General features: G+C 42.4%; 1 long non-coding RNA gene across 1 annotated transcript in view; it reads right to left on the reverse strand.

Annotated features, from left to right (window-relative positions):
- The window catches only part of LOC131765003 (uncharacterized), a 30,289-nt gene extending 10,312 nt beyond the window's left edge, over nt 1-19,977 (reverse strand). Inside the window, exons 1-3 of the long non-coding RNA XR_009337988.2 lie at nt 19,536-19,977; nt 17,410-17,456; nt 15,677-15,840 (exon numbers count right to left, since the gene is read on the reverse strand). This is a non-coding gene — a long non-coding RNA (uncharacterized lncRNA). The remainder of the gene's footprint in view (nt 1-15,676; nt 15,841-17,409; nt 17,457-19,535) is intronic.
- Nucleotides 19,978-20,013: the final 36 nt, after the last annotated feature.

The raw sequence follows: 20,013 nt of genomic DNA on the forward strand, positions 1-20,013 counted from the left end.
TGCTCCTTTTAAAATAATATTTTTTCTCTTCTGCTTATCTTTAATATTTTTTGTTTTGTTTTTTGCAGATTTATTTTAATGTTCCAAGAATATATTTAATTAAATTATCTTGGAATTTGTTGCTCTTTTTTTTTAACATCTTTATTGGAGTATAATTGCTTTACAATGGTGTGTTGGTTTCTGCTTTACAACAAAGTGAATCAGTTATACATATACATATGTTCCCATATCTCTTCCCTGTTGCTCTTCTTGATTCTGAGCTTGAAGTCTTTTATCAGTTCTGGAAAATTCTTAGTTATTATCTTCAAATACTGTCTCTGCTCATTCTCTACTCCAAGTAGACTCCAAGAAGGTATAAGTAAGAGCTTCTCACTGTATTCTGTATCTCTTACCGTTGCTTTTGTATTTTCTCTCTTGTTGTCTCTCTTTACTTCATTCTAGATAGTTTCCTCTACCATGTTTTCTGATTCATTGACTTTCTTCTCATGTGTCTAAACTGTTGTTGAACCCATCCCTTGAGTTTTTAACATCTGTTATTGTATTTTTTTGTTCTCAAATTTTTATATGATTCTCTTTCCAGTCTGCTATTTTGTCACTCTTCTATTCTATCACAGAGGGACATCTTCCTTGACTCCCCCCATAATCACCTTAGGCTTGTTTACATGCCCCACCCCCTGCCACTGTGTGCTGCCATGGCAACCTGGGCTCTAACAGGCATTTACCATGTTCTCTTACATTCTCTCTCCAGCTAGACTCTAAGTATCTTGAGGATAGAGAATAACATTTACTCTGTGTCTCCAGCATTTATCACAGTACCTGGTAATAGCAGTCACTCAATAAATGTTGTGGAACTCAACTGAACTTTTACTAAAGAAACCTCCTTGACCATCAAACACTACCCCACTTTGAGGATATGGATAAACTTCAGTTAAGTCTCCACTACTTACAACTGCTCTTTGTGTGAGGAGATTCTTCTATGGAGGGAATGCTAAGAGCTGCTATTTCTGCATCCAGGCTGATGAGAGGAAAGAGTGGAAAGCAAAATAGACACAGAAATAAGAGGCTAGGGGCATCTCAGGTGAGTTTCTGGGAACGAAGAGAAATTATTGGACAAGATCAAACTTTTCCAGGCTGTGGAATTACCCAGACCTCCAAAGAATGAGGAACTCTTGCTGACATCTAAGTGGTACTGTTTCAGTGTAACTAGGAACTCAAGGCAGAGTGGCTTCTAAGAAAGGAATCTTGTACAACCAGTATGTTGAACACACAGGACTTGTGGGTTTTATTTGTCAAAGCCACTTTATTTTTGTCCTCCATTGACTTTTTAAAAATTTGAGGTATAGTTGACGTACAATATTATATGTTTCAGGTGTACAACATAGTGATTCACAATTTTTAAAGGTTATATTCCATTTATAGTTATTATAAAATATTGGCTATATTCCCTGTGTTGTACTATATATCCTTGTAGCTTATTAATTTAATCATAATAGTTTGTATCTCTTAATCCTCTAACCCTATCTTGTCCCTCCCTCCTTCCCTCTCCCCTCTGGTAACCACTAGTTTGTTCTCTATATATGTGAGTCTGCTTCTTCTTTGTTATATTCACTAGTTTATTTTTTAGATTTCACATATAAGTGATATCATACAGTATTTGTCTTTCTCTGTCTGACTTATTTCACTTAGCATAATAATACCCTCCAAGTCCATCCCTTCCATGGCTTGTTTTTTTAAAAGTTTGTGTCTACATTTTTAAAAATTAATTAATTTATTTATTTTGGCTTCGTTGGGTCTTTGTTGCTGTGCGTGGGCTTTTCTCTAGTTGCAGCAAGTGGGGGCTACTCTTCGATGTGATCCACGGGCTTCTCATTGCAGTGGCTTCTCTTGTTGCAGAGCATGGGCTCTAGGTGTGTGGGCTTCAGTAGTTGCAGCACATGGGCTCAGTAGTTGTGGCTCATGGGCTTAGTTGCCCTGTGGCATGTGGGATCTTCCCAGACCAGGGATTGAACGCGTGTCCCCTGCATTGGCAGGCAGATTCTTAACCACTGCGCCACCAGGAAAGTTCCCTTCCATGGCTTTCTCATCACTTCCAATGGGGGTTAGGATGGTCTTTTCCTGGCCATGTGTAAAAATCCTGTCAAGCTCATAAATTTTTCTGTGCATCCTTAGGTAAAAGTTCAGGGGTCACTTTAAGTCACAAATGTGGACTTAATCAATGTTTAAATCCTCATTCAAAGATAATATTTCTCTCCCACTCCCACAAAGCTAGGGTCAATGGCAGGTGGGTGGTCTGCAGCCTTGGAGGAGGCTGTGTTCAGTTTCTTCTTTCTTACTCTCTTCCTCCTCATCTTGCTGCTGCTTCTGACCTTTAAGGTTGAAGTTGGAAAAGGAGCAGAGGGAAGGGGGATAGGAAAGTTCCTGGTAGAATGGATTTATAAGTTCTACACCTGAGGACCCATAGATTCCTGGCAGATGTTTAAAGCTGACTCCTAGGGGCTTTCATGGAGACTCCTGGGAGATTCCCCTTCTGGGTTCCTCAGACCCAGCTCCCTCTCCTCCTGCTCCTCTGCTTCCCACAGCCTCTGCTGCAGCAGTTGCCTCCTGACCTCTAACGGCTGAGTCTCTCTTGAGAGACTGGCCACCCTCTTGGTCAGGCTTCACCCCAGGTGGACCTTGCCTCTGCCCCCTCCTCATCTGGTCCCCAGAATTCTTGTCTCCTTTGACCTGTACTCTGAGAGTAGAGCAGTTCATGCCCAGATCCTCTTCTGTCTGCCAAGGCTGCTTAGCTTTCCAGAGCCAGCCAGTGGCGGCAGAGGTCACATCAAGCTCCTGCAGTGGGCAGTCTCCGTGAGGCCTTTCTCACTAGACTGGAGTGGAGGGAGCAGGTAACTCCTTAAATTTTCCCAAAGAAATCCTCCCCTCAAAATCTGCCCCCCTGCAACCTTCTCTTCTTCTGACTCTCCTATATCATCTTTCTGGGTGAGGGATTCCCTAGATGAGAGGACCAAGAGACAGGTAACCAGATTTTGAAAATTTCCTTTGAAGATCTGCATCTTTGTGGTCCACTCACACCTTTGATGATCAGTAACTATCATATCTTGGCATTTCAATCAAAATTTCCCACTTAACATCCTTCATTGTACTTATTTGTTTTTTTGTGTGTGTGTGTGGTTATTTGTTTTTTATTGGAACAAAAACATCATTTTTTCTGATTATAAAATTAATGTATGCTTCTTATAAAATTGAACTAATACATAAATGTAAAAGAATGTAGTGACCCAGGGCAATCCCACCTCCCAGAGATAACTCAAAGGTAGGATTTTCCTATGTAGCTTTACACTTCTTTTCTTTGACACACTTGCACTCTTTGTTAATAACTAAAATGGGATTGTAACATACGTGAACTCCAAGGAGCCTTTTCCCTTCCACCATAAGGATATGTAAGCCCTCCCATCACCTATATACCTAAAAGTATCTTGGAGTGGAATAGGAGAAGAGAGAAAAGCTAAGAGACTGAGCAATTCCCTGGATAGACTGAGGATCTAAATGGACAGCTTACATTATTTAATTAAACTGTGATTTAGTGGAGTGGACTAAATTTAGTTTTCTCTCACTTTCCATCAGGATAGTTGCTTTAGAGGAAATATCAGTTGTAGAAAACCAAAGGGCTGCATTTGTGTTTCACACTAGGGAGTATCATGTAAATTTTCAAATCCCTACTACGAATGAAATTGCTGGGTTGGACAGTATGCACCTTTTTAAGGCTTTTGGTAAGCATTTCCATTGTGAGAGTACACCCTCTCTTACATTTTCCCTATACCCTCCTAACACTGGATATTTATATTTTTGCCAGTCTAATAAGCCAAAATTAAGAAGCCTTTCTTTGATTTGTAACAATGTTGAGCAAATTTTGCATTGGGTTATGACACATGCTAGTTATTAAGGCAATACACTCTCTTTGCCCAAATTTCCATTTTGATTTCCCAATAAAATCTTAGTTAAGTTTTGCCCCAGGCTCAGTTTTTAAAGAATTCAGGCTAAAACAAGTGGGCTCCAGAGCGGACTGTGAGAGGCCTGTTCCTTCCCCAGGCCCCAGGGTATATGTGGGCCCTGACAGGAGTAAAGGCTGAAGGAGATACTTTCCCAAGGCACTTTGAGAGGCCACCATCAGGGCTGCTTCAGGCCTGATCAGTCACCCTCCTCCCTTCTAGGAGAATCTGCCCCACTCATTCAATAGCCCCAAACTCTGCCTAAGCAGGTCATTCCATGCCAGGGAACCTTGTGAGTTTAGATATGAGTGACCACAAGACAGAAGAGTGGGCTCCTGCTCCAAGGGAAGCCAGGCCATGCATGGACCAATTAGTTGCTATGGATGGCTTGACACACAAAAATGGCCTCCACCAGATTCTTCTTCCCAGGGATTTCAGCTAAGAAACCCAGAAAGAATTTGCTTGTAAACTGTGGAACTAAAGTTGTAAAGATAAGGAGGTAATGAACTGAGCCCTGGGCAATCCCAAACCCGGCTGAGTCAGCAGGGAGAGGAAGATAAGCAGAGTAGAGGAGCTGTTCCCCCTGACACAGGGACCTCTCTCTCCTGTAGCTGGGGCTCCAACCTTGGAGCTGCAGCCACCCTGCCTGACTCTGAGAGCCAGGGGCTGCCCAGCCATCTGCTGTCTAGTCCACAGGAAGACTGCAGTGCCTTCAGCTCTGCTCCAGGTTCACACTTTCTTGTGTCCCCCGTATTTATTTATTTAGTTAGTTGTGCTGGTGTTAAGTTGCTGCAGCTTGCAGCCTCCTTAGTTACAGCTTGCTGGCTCCTTAGTTGCAGCAGGTGGGCTCCTTAATTGCGGCATGTGAGCTCCTTAGTTGTGGCACGCAAACTTTTAGTTGCAGCATGCATGTGGCATCTAGTTTACTGACCAGGGATCGAATCCAGGCTCCCTGCATTGGGAGCGTGGAGTCTTATTCACTGTGCCACCAGGGAAGTCCCCGTCCCCAGTATGTATATAGATGTGGTCTCTGTCCATCACAGGTTGCAGGTGTAGATAATACATACCTCCGATAGACTCTGGATTGGCTTCGCCAAGCCACTCAGAACACCAGAGGAAAGGTTTTGATCACAAAGGATAAAAAGTATGTGAGCATTTCTTTTTTCTTCTTCTTTTTTAATTTTTGGCTGCATTGGGTCTTCGTTGCTGTGCGTGGGCTTTCTCTAGTTGCGGAGAGCAGGGGCTATATACTCTTTGTTGCGGTGCACAGGCTTCTCATTGCGGTGGCTTCTCTTGTTGCAGAGCATGGGCTCTAGAGTGCAGGCTCAGTAGTTGTGGCACATGGGCTTAGCTGCTCCGCGGCATGTGGGATCTTCCCGGACCAGGGCTCGAACCCATGTCCCCTGCATTGGCAGGCAGATTCTTAACCACTGCACCACCAGGGAAGCCCGTGAGCATTTCTTGAAGCATTTTGAGCAGATATGGAGCAAGTTTATAAGGACCTTCCAAGAAAAATAAGACAAAGTACACAATAGCATTTTACGGTGAACTCTCTCCTTAAACTTGGATGGGAGAAAGTTGTTTATTAAAATCCTCTTGGCAATTCTGGTAATAAACCCAAAGGATGGCATCTAAAATGGACCTGCTTTAATCTCCTCTTCCCCCACTCTACCTCCAAACAATAAAGGATGAGCCATCAATCAGTATAGAGAGGTTCATGTAAACACTCTGCATGGTTCTTTGGATGTAAGACAGCCCCTAAAATCTAACATTCTTCCAGAAGGATCAGAAGGATTCAAACCTTTACCCTTTTCTGAAAAAGAATGCTCTGTCAAAAGAAGTCCCTTTAAATTTAACACATTCCTTTCATCCATGTCAAGGGTGGTGTGAGTGTACTGTTGGCCCTGAGAACACTTATCCTAATTACTTACAAAGAATAGTGAAACAACTGATGACTAAGCAGAGGGTTTGAGCTAATGCTTGGAGTAAAACACTGTGGCTGGGAAAACGACAGAACAAGTAAGTAACTACCTCCGTTCATGCAGTGGCTGCGATGCTGGAAAGTAACATATCAATTGAAGTTTTGTGAAATTAAATATTATTAGAAAAGCAGAAATGATCATCATAGAAAATGCCCTCTATATGAAGAGACTTTTATAATGTGAAGTCAGGCTGTAACCTATAGTTTATTGGGTTTGTTTAGCCAATGGCTTGTAAGGATCCTAGTTTCCTGAATCAATACCCAGGGGCTCCAGCTCAACACTCACCTGCTCTGTAAAGCCTTCCCCTCCCACCTGGGTTTTAGAATTCACTTTCATTCGTCTCTGAACTCAATTTTAATATTATCTGTGTCCTACAGTTCAGCTCTTTTGGCTTTCAATATTCAATTCCTACAACATCTTTTTTTTTTTTTAACAAGGTACAATTTAATATCAGAATTTCAGGTATAGGTCAACAGGTGTCACTATGATAAATAAAATTTTAAAAGTTTACCATTCTTTTAAAATTGATTATCAAAAGGTACAAACTTCCAGTTATAAGATAAATAAGTACTGGGGATGTAATGTACAACATGATGTACAACTGCTATATGTTATATGTGACAAGTTGTTAAGAGTTCTCATCACAAGAAAAAACATTTTTTATTTCTTTAATTTTGTATCTGTATGAGGTGATGTATGTTCTCTAAAGTTATAGTGATAATCATTTCATTGTATATGTAAGCCAAATCATTATGCTGCATACCTTAAACCTATACAGTGCTCTATGTCAATTATATCTCAACAAAACTGGAAGAAAAAAATACTAAGTAGATAGGAAAAAATTTGATTAACTGCTTCATTCACTAGTCTATCCCTTCATTTATTGTTATTAAAACTGTGTGAGATATTGGGTGGAGAAAAGAAAATAATTATTAATGTTACTTAGAGAAGATTAAACCATAATGGTGGGAATCTGGGGGGAAGGCAGGAGAAAAGTCAGCATAGGAACTGGTTTGTGAATTGCCTTTTTCCACCAAGTAAGTCAGTTGATATAGTCAAGTTAATTTATTCTGAGCAGGCATGTGTCAACATTTTACTGAAAAACAAGTGCAGTGTACTGAACTGACCTGTACTTTAGAAAAGTACTGGAAGCTGATTGGAAGCAGCCCAGATCCCTAAAGGCCAGTTCACAGAAGGATCAGTTAGTTCAATGTCCAAGCTACTCCCAATTTGCCAAATGTGTGATTTACCAAAAACTTAAGACTACTCTTGAAAATATCCAATGAATATTAAGGTATTTTTTATGAGTATCACAGGGAATATGTGTTATTCAGGATAGTCTTCAAGATATTACTGTCATATATTCTAATTTAAAACATTTGTATTCAAAATGTTCTAGAATATATTTTTCTTCATGTATATGAATATATTCCATAAATGTATTCACTTCTGTTTCTTTCAAAACACCTTAAAATGCTGGTAAAATACATTAAGCTTTCTGTCAATTGGAAAGCTAAGCTCACAAGAAAGTAGGGAACATTCTCAGTGGTCACAAAATTAAGAGGGAGTTAAATTGTGGGGTAGGGGAGAGCGGGAGTGTCAGATAAGTTGAGGCGGAGGCCTCTCTGGGGTTAACTGGTCTCAGGATCCAAGGACTTTGAGTTTTAATGGACATATAGCAACAGAAGAGACCTTGGGTTAACAAGAATGAAGAGATAGACTTGATGCTTTCACATAAAGTTAGAACTCTGCAAGGGCTGTACCTTTGGTGAAAGCGTGTACCAGAAACAAAACTGTAGAAATGCACAAGGAAACAGAATCTCCTGGTGGAGCCTCTTGATTTGGTTAAAAAAATTTCCCCTGAGAATTTAAAATTATAGTCTGCTCTTACTCAGGTCTAGAGTTCAATCTTATACTACCTATAGAAACCAGGGGCCCACAAATTGAAAAATTAACTTAAAAATGGATACCAAGCAGATAGAAGCAAATATAAAATCTCTTTGTAAGGAATGTACTCTTCACTTGGACCACACAGGATTCCCATAGACAAAACCCCACTAAAGATGAGCTCATCATCTAAAATTACAAAATACAGGAGGAAATAATCACCATGAGTGAGAAATGAGAAATTCTGAGGAGGAAAGTAGTATGGACCTCGCTTAACGTGGTAGCCTCGGCCTGGCATGAATATTCCACAGTTAAAATCTTTAAGTTGTCAGAAGAATCTGTCAGTGGCTGAAATTACTTTCTTTGTTCACCCTAAGCAACCCGTTCGGGAGCTCACTTCACAGACTAGACTCAGCTAGATGACAGCTAATCAATTAGCCTCCCCCCACCCAAATATCAAATGGAAAGAATCCAAAAACTTACTGTGCTTAGAGTGTCTGTAGTTTTTTCTTTTCTCTTATAAAGCCCTTTTTGTTGACAACAGCCTAATGACTATTCTCCTTAAAATAAGCAAGTATATCATTTGCATGCAGATAACTAAATGTCTCAGAGGTATGCTTTCACAGAGTCAAAAGAATAAACACAACAGCAGGACGAGACCACAATAACTTCAGATAATATTGAACAGAATTACTAGACTATTACAAAACCAGGTTTGTTTGCCCCACTCCACAACAAGCCAAACACAGAGACATGGAAGTTTGCAGCAGAGAAAGGGTTTATCCATGAGATAGCCAAGTGAGGAGATGGGAGAACAAGTCTCAGATCCTCATCCCTAAAGGTGAGGGGCTTGGGATATTTACAGGATAAAGAAGCAGGGTGGTCTGAGGTATGGGGAAAGGGCGTTGAAGATAAGAAAAAGGTGAAGTAATCAGTGTCCTGCATAGGTGTATCTGAGTTATATGCTTCTTCATGAGACACATGTTCAGAAAATGGTGGCATTAGCATGATCTGATGATGGAGTTTTTGTCCCTCTGACAACAATAGGTTATCCATCTGACACTTGCACAGGCCCAGTTGAATGGTCAGTGTGCTTGACCAGTTTGAACTGGGCAAGACTAACACCATGTTCCTGAAAAACAACTTAAGAAACCATTACTGGGACTTCCCTGGTGGTGCAGTGGTTAAGAATCCGCCTGCCAATGCAGGGGACAGGGGTTCGAGCCCTGGTCCGGGAAGATCCCACATGCCGCGGAGCAACTAAGCTCGTGCGCCACAACTACTGAGCCTGTGCTCTAGAGCCCATAAGCCACAACTACTGAACCCGCGTGCTGCAACTACTGAAGCCCACGCACCTAGAGCCCATGCTCCGCAACAAGAGAAGCCACTGCAATCAGAAGCCTGCACACTGCAACCAAGAGTAGCCCCTGCTCGCCACAACTAGAGAAAGCCTGCATGCAGCAATGAAGACCCAAGGCAACCAAAAATGAAACAAAATTTTAAAAAATTAAAAATTTAATAATAAAAAAAATAAAATAAGAAACCATTACTATAGCAACCCATATGTCAGAGGTTTTATCTGGAGGGGGCGGTTAAAGGAATCTTATGATATATTGCCCAGGCTACAGTGAAACTTGGAGGGTATGCAATTTGCGAGAACAATTAAAGCAAGCTTGATTAGTGAAGGCAGGTTACAAGTTTTCATTTATTAAGCAAGTTATAGTTCAAGGATTCTAATTGATGACTGCCCTCAGTTTCAAGACTACTAAAAAGTATGCTTAAAATAATTAGACTTATCCCTAAGTATTTTATGTTTTGGGATGCTGTTGAAATGGTATTAAAAAAATTTCATTTTCTACATGTTCACTGTTAACATACAGAAATAACATTGATTATTGTATATTGACCTGCAGCCTGTGGCCTTGCTAAATTTACTTAATAGTTCTAGTAGTTCTTTTGTAGATTCTTTAGAAGGATTTTCTATCTGCATGATCATGTTATCTGTGAGTAAAGACCATTTTCCTTTTTCCTTTACAATCTGTGTGGCTTTTATATGTTTTTTTGCAGTGGCTTAAAGCTCTAGTATAATGGTCGATAGAAGTGTTGAAGGTGGACATCCTTGCTTTGTTCCTGATGTTAGGGGCAAAGTATTCGGTCTTCTGCTACAAGAACATTAACTGTGGGTTTTTGTTTTTTTAATATTTATTTATTTATTTGGCTGCGCTGGGTCTTAGTTGTAGCACTCAGGATCTTTGTTGACGCATGTGAGATCTTCCTCGTGGCATGTGGGATCTTTTCAGTTGTGGCATGTGGAATCTAGTTCCCTGACCAGGGATCGAACCTGGGCCCCCTGCATTGGAACATGGAGTCTTAACCACTGGACCACCAGGGAAGTCCCAACTGTGGGTTTTTAATAGATGCCCTTTATCAGGTTGAGAGACTACTTTTCTGTTTCTAGTTTGCAGAACATTTTTATTATAAACAGGTATTGACTTTTGTCAAACACCTTTTTCCCCATCTTTTTAGATGATCGTAAGATCGCTTTTCTTATGATAATGTATTTATTTCTTCATTTAGATACTGAAGGAAAAGAACTCTGAACCTGAAGTTTTATATACAATACAGCCAAATTTTCATTTCAATGAGAGAAAGTAATAAGAACGTTCTCAGGCACACAAGGCCTCAGAAGTTTAACACACAAAAATCCATAATGAAAATACCTTTAAAAGAAGTGTTTATATAAGAGAAACAAATCCAGGAGAACCTTCAAGAGATATGAGATGTCAGGGTGATCAAATATTTTGAGAAATTTATTGCTGTTTAAAAAACTTAAAAAGCTAAGACTAAAGAAGAGAATGTTTATCCAAAATAACTAATGTCAAAAATTCCAGGGGCTTCCCTGGTGGCGCAGTGGTTAATAATCCGCCTGCCAATGCAAGGGACACGGGTTCGAGCCCTGGCCTGGGCAGATCCCACATGCCGCAGAGCAGCTAGGTCCATCCACCACAACTACGGAAGCCCACGTGCTGTGCTCCGCAATAAGAGAAGCCACCGCAATGAGAAGCCCGCGTACCGCAAAGAGGACCCAACGCAGCCAAAAATAGAAAAATAAATAAAATAAATTTATAAAAAAATTCCGGGCTTCCCTGGTGGCGCAGTGGTTGAGAATCCGCCTGCCGATGCAGGAGACACGGGTTCATGCCCTGGTCCGGGAAGATCCCACATGCCGCGGAGCAACTAAGCCCGTGAGCCATGGCCGCTGAGCCTGTGCGTCCGGAGCCTGTGCTCCGCAACGGGAGAGGCCACAACAGTGAGAGGCCCGCATACCGCAAAAAAAAAAAAAAAAAAAAAAAAAAAAAAAAAAAATTCCAAACGAGAACAACATGATGGGGGAGGAGAGGGAGACAAAGGCGATATTAAAAACTGCTAATGCATTTGACTTGTTAGGAGGGAGGTATATATACTTAGAAGTTTAAGAAACCAACAGTTGTGGGAATTTTCATCAAGAGGTATGTGTTCTTTGATAATAGTCAGGGATGGAAGAAGTGGGGTCATAAATATAGATGGGTATCATTTCCACCACCCCAGTTTATAGTATAGCTGAAAAAGAACATCCCAAGAGAAGCCAGAATTCCAAACTTTTAGCGCCATGTTTTGCCCTTATCAGAAATATGAATAAGAGACGCAGAAATACAAAACCCTATCCCACTGCCTTGATTAAGCAGATTTTACTGACATCAGTAGTTTGAATTGCCCCCTTTGTGGTTATCCTGAGATTCTTATACCCTGGGACAATGCATCTTAGTAAGATTCAGGATGGCATTTCATTGTTTAAAGGGGGGAGGGAACATGACTGTGAAAAGGACAAATGCCGTGATGTTCTAAGGCAGGTCCTTCTCAGGCAGGTCAGTTTTAGTGGAGTGCATAGAAAAACGAACAAGCTGGAAAGTAATCTCTAAAACTACCCGTGCCTGAGCACCCTTGGAATATTTGCATGTACCCTCTAGTACTCGTGCTCTGTATGAACAGTGATGGGCCATTATGAATGAATGGAGAAATTTTTAAAAATTAATTTAAAAAATCACCAACCCAGAATTTAAAAATCTTGCCTCAAACGAGTCAGAGCCTCTAAAAACGTCCTAAAAGATCTCTTTTGTCTTAGAGCTGCTGAACATAAGCAGCTAAAATCCAGATGCAGTGTCTGATGCTCTGGTAATCTATATTATAACGTAAGATGAATTTACAAACTGTCAACTTAAAAAATGCACAATGTAAAAAAGTTGTGAGTTAGGTTTTATTCAGGGAACTTACTGAGGACTATGGCCTGAGAAATGGCCTCTCCGTAGTTCTGAGGGGACTACGCTGAAGAGTGAGGGAAAGGCCAGTATATATATATATATATATATATATATATATATAAATTTTTCAGCCGGGAAATACCTATAGTCAAGTATACATCTTCGTAAAAGATTACTGCTAATGACAAAGAATGGATATCTATGTCTCGGAAGATACAAGAATCTGGGATCACTGAAATTCTTCCTCAAATGTGCATCTTAATTATCTAGGGTCCCGTGTATCCAAAGCACAGAATGTCTCATCCTGTTTTTCCCGTCGGGAATTCTGCTCAGGGCACACCACTGGTGGACAAATATAGTGGGTTACGACTTAACCCCTTGTATAAGGGGATGAGTGACACCCTTTGTTCTTTTTGTTTACAAAACGAATCCTGTCTCTTACGAGAAAGTTATGGCATTGATGAAGAACATATGGGACCTTGGGAATTAGAATGGGGGAATCTAGGTGGATTTCAATCTGAGTACCTGGCATTCCTAAAACTCACTGGGTCTCCCTTCCCAGTAGAGGCAGCTTCGTCCTTCCATCCTCTGATCCCTTGCTGGTACTCTCTATTAGCTGAGCCAGCAGGAAGCCAGCTGACATGCAACCCATTGGGGTCAGCCTGCTTGTGATGCAGAACACAAGAGCGGAAGAGTAAGGAATGGCTCTGGAGGCAAATACGCCCAGGACAGGACACCCCTGTGCTTCCTGCATGTGCCACTAATGTCCAAAGTTCTGCCATGGCCTCTCTCTGTCAGGTGGATCTACTTTGCATTTTCCTCATCCCAGGTCTCATCTGGTGTGCTTTGCTCTCACACCTAGCCCTCTTGGAGGCCTTTGGAAGTCTTGCCTCCTTTGGCTGAACCATGCTGGGGTTTGAGGGCTTGAGAGCTTGAGGATGCTCTCAGGCCCGTCTTCTTAGACATCACTCTCAGAATTGCTTCTCCATTGTTCAGGTTCCATACTGGGCTCCACGGGGCTTGCCATCTCCTGGAAAACACCCAAGGGAAAGTGGGGACTCTACCCTGGTCTCCTCTCAAACCTAACCCAAGTCATGAGCCCTTGAACCAGCTTGGGATCATTTTTTTTTTTTTTTTTTTGCAGTACGCGGGCCTCTCACCATTGTGGCCTCTCCCGTTGCAGAGCACAGGCTCCGGACGCGCAGGCTCAGCGGCCATGGCTCACGGGCCCAGCCGCTCCGCGGCACGTGGGATCTTCCCGGACCGGGGCACGAACCCGTGTCCCCTGCCTCGGCAGGTGGACTCTCAACCACTGCGCCACCAGGGAAGCCTTGGGATCATTTTAAAAGGGATTCTGCCCAAAAGAGTATCTGTTGGACTGCTAGGGAAAACCAGATATTGAGAGAGGACCACAAGCCTTCTAAAAGAGAGGTGCTACCCATGTCAGGGGGACTGCAGCGAGGGGTCCAGCAGGGGAGCCACACAAAGGCACTCAGCATTAAACATCAGTCAGATGGAGTGGGGAAAGCAGAGCTGACTTACTGTACCAGTTAAGTAACAACTTCCTTATCCCCTTTACCACTCTCCAGTCCATCTCCCCACTCAACCCTAGTGTGGTCATAAACAGCAGCTAGCAAGATGGGGAAGATTTGGTGACTGAGAGAGAGGAACTTGGTTTTTTATTAGACAACTTTCTGTTCTCCTTTTTTCTAGCCACATCCATGTGTAACTTAGATGCAAAAACTTTTTAAATTAAAATTCATGAAATGTACATTAACCATTGTATATAATCAAATAATTATGCAGACCGTACCACTCTAAATGAACAATCTCCAATTTCAACTGGGCCTTCAACTCAGGCCAGGAAGTCTTCTATCTCCTTTAGGCAGCTTGCTTTCCCAGATACACAGTGATGATTTCAAACTTTGACCCACTCAATCTACCTGCCCTTCACCCAATCACGGCACTCCCAGAAAATAGCCATGCCTCCCAAATTTCAGGCTAACACCCATCTGGGCTTTGTATCCATTCTCTTCTGCCTCCTCAATAACCTTGTTCTTTCAGTTTTGTCCATTCTGCTCTTTTCAGTCTCATTTTTGCTGGCTCCTTCCCAAAAGGATTTAAACACGCACAAGGCCCTCCACCTTAAAGACAACACTTCCGGATCCTGTGTCCCCCTCTAGCTACTTTCCTTTCGCTCACACACAAGTATGAAAGGCTTGCCCATACTTGCTGTACCCAGTCTTACCCACCAGCCACTCACCACCCACTGTACGTTGGCTGCTGCCCAGCACTCCACATAAACTGCTCTCTGAGCCCCCAGTGACCTCACACTGATAAATCCAGTTCACATCTGAGTCCACACCTTGCTTGACCTCTGTATCACTTGAGAATGCTTTGGATTGCAAGTAACTGTCTTTGAGTGGCTTAAACAAATAGGAGTTCTCTGCACATAACAGGATATCTGGAAGTAAGCAGCTGCTGGTGCTGGTTCAGTGGCCCACAGTGCTAGGGCAGCCTTTCTAAATTCTCTCCCACTTCCGTCCATGACTGAGGATGACTGCTGAGACGGTATGTCCCCATTTAGGGCTGGAGGAAGGGGAAAGGTCTGCACCCGTCACTTGTCTCTTTTATCAGAAAAGCAAGATTTCCCAAGTTCCCCTTCTGTCTCATGCCCAGAACTATGTTACCTAGCCATCTAGCTGCAGAAAAGATGGGGAAGTGAGTGTTTAACGTTTTTTAGCCTTCATTGTGGAGACAGACAAGAGAGAAGGGTGGTGAAAATGGAAACTGGGCTACCACCGACTCAAACTCATCAGCGTTGGCCCGGTGTAGCTCTTTGGTTACCTGAAACCCATGCACATCCCTCTTTCTCACATACACATCTGACATGCGGGGCGCTCACTCCATAAAGGAGGTAATCCTAAAGTCCCAGCCAGCTCCTACATACAGCTGGGAGTCCAGGTACTCTGTATACTATGCAGGTCCCTTTCAGGTCCAGATGTGGCTTCTCATGGTTGGATGATTTAAGCTAAGACAAGTTCATTTTCCGCTAAAATGAGAAAGATGGGATGTACCAAGTGTTGGAGAGAATGGAGACCAATAGAACTCTTGCTGGAGTGTAAACTGACACAGCCACTTGGAAAACCTTTTGGCGCTATCTATATAGCTGAACACCTGCGTTCCCAGGAGCCAGCAGTTCTACTCCTAGGTTAATACCTGACAGAGACCTGAACAGATGTGTAAGAAAAGACATGTTCTACAATGTTGAAGTAGCATAATTTATAACAACCTAAAATTGGAAACCACCCAGATATCCACTGACAGTAGAAGGGAAAAGAGAATAGCATACAGAGATGAGAATGAATGCTCTAAATCTACACACTGTGAATGAATCTCAAAATAATGTTGAGTAAAAGAAGCCATAAATAAAAGAGTATGTACTGTGTGATTCCATTTATAGAAAGTACAGAAACAGGTGAAACTGCTCTCTGGTATTAGAAGTCAGGATAGCAATTACCGTTTAGGAAGAGGGTGGTGCTTGAAGGGAGCACAAGCGGGTCTCCTAGGGTGTTGGTAATATTCTGTTTCTTGATCTGGGTGCTGGTTATATGGGGGTGTTCAATTTCCAAAAATTTATTGAGCTGTATGCTTTTCCGTATGGGTACTTTTGTGTATACTATTCTGAAATAATAGAAAAAAACCATATATTTACATATATGCCCCTGGCTCCTGGCACAGAGCTTCTAAAACCCTTGTAATTTTATAAGTGATAAGAACACTAGGAGCATCTTTTGTCCTAATATTTGGCCTTTGACCCTGGTTCCTGACAGTTTTTAAATCCTTTGGAATTTCCTTGGTGATAGGAGTGTCCTTTGTTCTAATATGGTGACCCCTGGTGGGCCCCTGGATGGCTTCAGGATGGGTCTGATCACCAGAAAGACCAAATCATGATTAGACACTTTGAGCTTTTAGCTCCACCCACTATCCTCCAAGAAGGGGAGAGGGACTGGAGATTGAGTTAATGATCAATTATGCCTATGTGAGGAAGCCTCCATAAAAATCCCAATAGTACAGGGTTTGGAGAGCTTCTGGGTTGGTGGAACACATCCACGTGTCTGCAGGATGGGGCACCCCAGCTCCAAAGGGACAGAGGCTCCTGTGCTTGGGACCCTTCCAGACCTCACCCTATGTATTTCTTCATCTGACTGTTCATCTGTACCCGTTATGATATCCTGTATTATATAATAAACTGGTAAATGTAAGTAAGTGTTCCCCTGAGTTCTGTGAGCTGTTCTAGCAAGTGATCAAATTCCAGGAGGGAGTCATGGGAGCCTTCAATTTGTAAAGTCAGACAGAAATCATGGGTAACCTGGGGACCTACTAATTGTGCTTGGCATCTGAAGTGGGCAGCAGTCTTATGTGGCTGAGCCCTTTACCTGTGGGGACTGTACTAACTTCAGTTAGTGTCAGAATTGAATTGCATTGTAGGACACTCAGCTGGTGTTGTAAAGAATTGCTTGGTGTGGAGAAAAACCACACATCTGCTGTCAGAAGTATTGTGTGGGGCTTCCCTGGTGGTGCAGTGGTTGAGAGTCTGCCTGCCGAAGCAGGGGACACGGGTTCGTGCCCCAGTCCGGAAAGATCCCACATGCCGCGGAGCGGCTGGGCCCGTGAGCCGTGGCCACTGAACCTGCGCTCCGCTATGGGAGAGGCCACAGCAGTGGGAGGCCTGCGTACTGTAAAAAAAAAAAAAAAAAAAAAAAAAGAAGTATTGTGTGTGTGAGTAAAGGGAAACAGAAGTGTGTTTTTTCTAAACAACCGTGCATCAATAAAATATCAAAACCAAAACCAAACAAAAAATACAGGGAAACACATTCAATGCACAATGTGAAAAAATAAGAAATGCTTCCTTTCAGAAAAAAAGAATGGAGAATACGTAGTATCCCCCAGTCAGTGGCAGTGTATTAAGTTCTTGTTGGGAAATCTGGCAGCCCTTCCCTTGTTTAAACAGGAACAGACCAATGTTGACCAGGCTTGAGATTTTAGGGACACATGATTCCCTCAATCATTCGTTAGGCTTCTGGTCAATTCCATACATGAGTAATCACAATCAAATAACTTATCTAGGGTGTCTTTAAATGGTTTTCTAATGAAAGATTATATTTTCCCCCCAAATAATTAATATATTTACTTGATTTTTTAAAAAATTAAAGCCAAACAAAAAGATATAAAATGAGGTCTTATTCTCACCTCTGTTCTCTTTTATTAGTTTCTGTGTATACTTCAAACGTTTCTTTCTGCAAAACAAGCAAAACCAACTATTAGAATACTTAAGTCTTCTAGGGGCTGGTATCTGTGTGCTTAATTGCAGTGGAGACAATTCAAAACAAAGCAGGTAGAGAAGCCACCTATAGTCCATCCTTGCTACCTTGGGCCTCCATCTTCTCTCCTGATAAAGCTGCCTCTTCCCTGTCTCCATTTGTGCTGGCTTCAGCTTGGGTATTTAAAGAAAATTGTTTATTTCAACCCAGCAATTTTCCAAATTGTGGGATTCAGCTAATTTAGGTTGTAAACTGCAGGTAAGATGTTCCTTTCCCACCAAGGCCTTATTTTCTTTAATCTCTGCTTTCCAATCAGTTATCTCTAATCTGGATTTGCCACTCTCTTGAAGGACTTTGCTGAAAGCTACTGAAAAAAGGAAAAAAAAAAAGCCGACAGTCACGAATGTTCTGTATTGTTCCTGAGATTTCTCCTGCAATACAACTTTGGTTGAAATGTGGGTTTTTCCCAAGGTCCAGCAAGTGACAGCAGTTCAACAGTTTAACTACTGCTTAACATGTAGGTCACCAACTTTCCTTTTGGAATAGTCTTTACCACTGGCTACCTTAATCTTCTGTTAGCCAATTTTACGTTTTAGTATCTGTTTTTTTTGTGTCCTACTTCTGGTACCAAGTTATTTGCCTGTTAGGAATGGGTTCAGCTACAAGTTATAGAACGCTCACCTATAAATGGCTTAAACAATTGACTCACGGACTAAAATGGGGCAAGAATGAAGGTAGGTAGCAGATGATAGTTTCCTGGATGTCAATTATACCTCAATAAAGTTGAAGGAGCAAAAAGGATAGCTGCTCGAATTTGGCTTGAACAACTAAATGGATGGCAGTGATATTCACTAAAATGGGAAAAACAGAGGTACATGTCTGGGGGTGAAAATTAATATTTTGGTGGGCCAAGTTAAGTTTGTGATGCCAGTTAGATACTCGTGTGGAGATGTCAAGTAAGCAGTTGTTTAGAGGAGTCAGGACTTACAGGCAGAGGTCATTGTTAGAGATCTACCTTTTGGAGTCATCTGCTTGCAAATGGCAGCTAAAACCATACGACTAGATGAAATCACAGAAGGAGAGTGCGTAGGGAGACAAAGAAGGGGACTAAGGATAGAACACTAAGCACTTTGATATTTGCAGGTTGAGCAGAAGATGAGGTCAGTGAAAAGAACCCAAGAAAGAATAGTCAATGAAGTAGGAGGAGGACCAAGAGTACATGGCATCAGAAACAAGAGAAGAAGGTGTTTCAAAGTGGGGATGGCTGACTGTGAGGAATAGTACTGAGAGGGAGAAGCACCACTGAATTTGCATGGAGATTGTAGTTTCAGCAGTGTAGTGGGGAAGAAACTAGAGCAAGATATGATCGTGGAGATGGGCTATTAGAGGGGGAGTAATTGGTGATTCGAGAGAGAGAGGACATGGGATAAGATCTATAGAAAAAGTGTAAGCGTTGGTTAAATAGAATGAGAATGCTTTATCCATCAGACACTGAGCTTGTTGAAGGAAGAGACCATATCTTGTTTGTATTTGTTTCTCTGGTAACTCCTAGCACAGTGCCTAGTACCTAGGAGGTACTCAAGAAATGCTACTGAATTAATGAGCAAATGGAAGAATGGTTGGATGGCAGAGAGAGGGCTGAAAAATGAACTAGATCTAACTAACTCAAACTTCAGGGTAAGGAAAGGGGAAGGAGCCTGGAATTAATAGGGTTTCTTCTATCCTACAAAGCCCCTGCTCTCTTGCCACAGTGGTCAGGGAAGGGAGGAAATAAAGATTTCTGAACTTCAATGGAAAAACAGTGCCTTCTCTGGGCTATTAAGCTATTAAGTGGTTCTTGATCCCAGACCGTGTTTTCACCATCCATGTTTATTTCTTCATCCTGCCAACACATAAAAAGATAGGAAGCTCGGGTGCCTTGTTCTCCCAGTTCCCAGACACCCAGCACGGTCCTCTCAACCAAGTCCCTGCATCTTCTTCAGTCCCTGGCTGAGCCCCCAGCAGTTCCATATTTCCTGGGGTTATTTGGAATTTTTCCTTAGAGATGCATCTTACCTATCTAAGGATCTGTATATCCGAAGTACAGAGTTTCCTGTTTTCCTCCATCCTGAATTCCTCTCGCGGCACACTGTTGGTGGTCAACTGCAGTGGCTAATGGCTTGATCCCTGTAGAACGGGAATGGCACGCAACATTTTTTTTCTTTACGCTATTATCTTTCTTCCCAACTTGCAGTCAGAGGAACCCAGAAACCTGTAAATGTGGAGGTGGAAGTGGAGTTGGAGCTGAAAGCCAGTTTTGACACCCGCTGCATCCACTTTCGCCACCTTAGGTCCTCGCCCTACTACGTCCCTGGGGGCTTCCAGGGTTGCCTAGCAACCTGCGGGGACTCTGGGGGTTCAGGTGGCCCAACCGACTGTCGCCCTCGGGAAGGTAGGCCGAAGAAATGCCTCCGCCCAGCCCTTACTGGGCCTCAGCCCGTTACACAAGGAATCACCCCAGCGGCCCACACTGCCAGGCGCCGGGCAGGGGCGG

Source organism: Kogia breviceps, chromosome 11 (genome assembly GCF_026419965.1).
Source record: "Kogia breviceps isolate mKogBre1 chromosome 11, mKogBre1 haplotype 1, whole genome shotgun sequence".
In the NCBI taxonomy this organism is placed as follows: Eukaryota; Metazoa; Chordata; class Mammalia; order Artiodactyla; family Physeteridae; genus Kogia; species Kogia breviceps.